This window comes from Rhea americana, unplaced genomic scaffold (assembly GCF_003343005.1).
Source record: "Rhea americana isolate MKP2758 unplaced genomic scaffold, rheAme1 scaffold_334, whole genome shotgun sequence".
NCBI lineage: Eukaryota > Metazoa > Chordata > Aves > Rheiformes > Rheidae > Rhea > Rhea americana.
In genome coordinates, this window is record NW_028186462.1 from 206,599 (window position 1) to 210,174 (window position 3,576).

A 3,576-nucleotide genomic window follows, 5' to 3' on the forward strand; every position below is an offset into this window, starting at 1 on the left:
GACTCTCTGATGCCTTAAAGTATGGGAGAATGAAACTTTCTAAGAATGAGCTGATCCCAACGTGCCCATCTCCTCCGGCAACCAGTGGAGGTTGCCCCTACCCCACTATGGTATAGCAGCATCCCCAGGAGCATCCTATGTCACCTTGTCCGGAGGGCTCTGCGCAAGGCGAGATGGGGCAGGGCAACTGGAGGCTTAGGAGAGGCTGAGCTGAGGGAGGCATGTGCAAGGGCTGTAGAGGAACTGCGAGAAGGCTGCGGAGGCAGAGGCAGCGGGCAGGTGGTTTAGGTCTTCCCCTATTTCCCATTCTTTAAAGATAGCAAATGATTTGCGGCAGAACTCACAGCTACAGCTATCGACCCTGTCACTGAGGCAACAGCTTGGAGGCAATCGAAGCGGAGGTTCCTACATCAGGACGGCTCATGGGAGCACGTTGTCAGGCTCTCTCCATGCCTGTGGTATCCTCCCTGGCATGGAGGAGGCTGCTCAGGCACGTGTGTAGCAGCCTGCACGCCATTATGACCAAGACCAAGACTGGAGTCCAACGCACTTAGCTCCACCAGCCTGCTAGCATTGTGGTGAGAAATGGTCTCCCATTGCTGCAGGCTCTTGGCCTCCTTCCAGAGTTTGCAAAGCAGGAGAAACGCCTGTTGAACCAAGCCAGGTGGTATTACCTGTGCCAACACACGTTTCCAAGAGCTATATAAACCCAAGCGTGTTAAATGTGCACCTCCAGGGGTGGCGGTGCTGCCCTCCAAGTGGAAGAAATGTGGCAGAAAGCAAACAGCCCTCCGGATAGAAGGTATTTTCCATGTGTAAGTCCTTTACCTAAGAATATATTCACACACTGACGTGCACCCCTCCCTGCCAAGCTGCGAAGAAACTGCCTTTTGCTGGAAATCTTAGCTCCAGACGACAAAGCCAAATTAATCCCATTTCAGTGAGGAGGGTAGCAGACAGGGTCCCAGCGCTCCGGACATAAGCAAGGGAAAACAAGGTCACCGGCAGTGCTACCGGCAGGTCGGATGGCTGGGCAACCAGCAAGCAGATGGCCCTGGGGCAACGGGACCTAAACCAGGAAGCATGTAGGGTGTGTGAGAGACACCAGTGTGGATGTCTCAGACACTGAATGAGTCTCAGCCCTCCGATAAAGAGCACAAGGATCTCCTGCTTCTTTACCAGCACCCAAAGAGCTGCAGGAGGTGCATGAGCCACACTCCAGAAGCCCTGAACACGGGGAGGGCGACTGTCAGGCTGAAAAGGCCTCTGAGAGGGGCCTTGTGTTCTCTTTCCAGCAGAAGGGCCCATGGATTTCAGTTTTGGCAGTTTCTTCAGCAAGTCCTGACAACACCTCGACTGGGCTGCTGAGAGGAGTTGAAAAAGATGACCTAGTAGGACACTGCATTTTTTTTTATTATTTATTTATTTATTTGCTTGCTTGCTTGCCTGCCAGCTTAGGCCTGTGGCCTAAGCTCTGCTAAATGATAAGCTTCCAAACATCTTTAGCAACAAACTCTTCTGGGCAGAGGTCTCAGTTAAGCAATAGGTATTTTAGTTGAGTAATCTGATTAGGTGGGAAAGCAGCTAGGTGGCTGCTAATAGCCAAGGGCCAAAGTTTGCTGCCAGCTGTTGTCCTCCCAGACGCAGATCAGGACCTCAGCTTGCTCTGGAGTGAGCAAGCTGGTCATCCACAGCATGGGGTCCTTCTCCGTCCCCCTCATATCTGACAAGTGCAGAAGTCACATGGTCACCCCCGCTGAGGACTCCCCACACACAGTAGCTCCTGCACCCCAAGAGATCCCCAGTTCCTCACTGCTGCCTTGCTCTCCACCTTCCTCTCTGCCAAGGATGGTGGTGTGCAGTGTCCAGCGACATCAGCACAGCTACAGGGGGCCCTCTGCCTTCTGCTGGCCATGCTGGGGTGGGATTGGCCCACAGACCTTACCAGGGCCACACACAAAAAAAGATTCACTCAGCTTCCAGCAGTGGACAGGAGCTTGGGTGGCGATGAGAGCTTGGCACAGGCAGGATGACCCTCGGCCTCTCAGGAAGCAGCCGCTGAGATATGGCATGAGCTGAGGTGACAGCATCGCATTTAACAGCCTCTGATGGCTTCATCTTTTGCGAATTTGTCTGAAGCTTTCTCTGGACCTTTTTGCTTCTACTGCATCCAGTGGCTATGAAGTCGCCAGTGCAGATATACAGCTGGTGAAAAGCACTTCCTTTCCTCATTTTGGAGCTGCTGCCTCATCAGTTCTTCTTCTGCCTTGCAGTTCGCACAATCTGACAGCCCATAATGATGTTCTAGGCACCTTGTCAACACCATTTACAGGCCTAGCGCCTCAATGCTCTCTCTGCCAAGACAAGGAGGCCTCCGTCTTATCTAGTCTCCTGCCACTGCTCACTTTCCTCACCAGCTCTGCTTGGCAGAGGAGTGACTCAGGTTCTCTCCCCGGCCCCTGCTAGTCCTAGCTAGAAAGCGAGTGGGATGCAGGCATGTGTCCCTGTCGACAACGACACCTTCGTAATGCCAGGCATAGCTCAGCAAGGCTGCGGCAGCAGCACTGGCACTCCCAACTCTCTCCAGAATAAGTTCTGAGCTCCAAACAGAGATGGTCCCAGTTCCCAGGGCCCCAGACAGCCACAGCCCTGCACAGAGCCTCATATTTGTCCCACACAAGTTAGGACTTGCTATAAGAAAGGACAGAAATAGTGGTCACCCGAATGAACAGGATCAAGAGTTTCCAGCTTCTCAGATACTGAAGAGACCATGCTCCCTACTGAAGGCTACGTACTGGCCAGGCTCTAAGGATGACCACTTTGAATCATTCAGTAATGGTATAAGTTGAGAAATATTTCTTTTGCTGTCTGCACACAACCAAAAAAAACCCAAAGGGTCTCAGCCGCCTGCTGGCTCAGTCACAGGGGACACCTCTTCCAACGTGGAGGGCCACCTAGAGAAAAGGCTTAGCACTACCTTTGGTTGAAAGCTGCTGTGCTCTGTGTGAAGCTAGTGGAGCAGTGCCCTCAGTAACAGTCTCCTCCATACCAAGACACAGCTAAAAGCTCCCCTCCTCCCCCCCAGGTCCATCTGTACATACGTGTGGGAGACGAATCTCTGTGTGACATTTGGCTGGCTCTCTCTGGAGCTCTTACGGTCTGTGCACACCGAAATGGGCCTGGGAGCATCACATATGATACAGTTATAGACTAGAACAACACACAGATAAGGCAAAGCCTTTCAACCCCCTCATATAACTGCCTGTCACACCACAGCCAGGTGGCTGGAGGCTGCGCACATAACTAGCTCTGAAAATCCCGCCCGGTGCAGAGCTTGCTGGCTGCTAAGAGCATCCCATGCACTGTTCCTGCTGAATGACAAGCAAGAGAAAGAATCATCTTACCATTTTAGTCTGTCAGTGCAGGACTGGCTTCCCTTTGGTCCCATGTCGTTTTCTAAGTACTCACGGCATTGCTGTTTATTTGCCCCTAAGGCACATCCTTTTGCCTTGCATGAAGGCGCTTTGGTCCACACAGAAGGATGGAGCTGCCATTGATGCCTAGGCAGCGATGCGG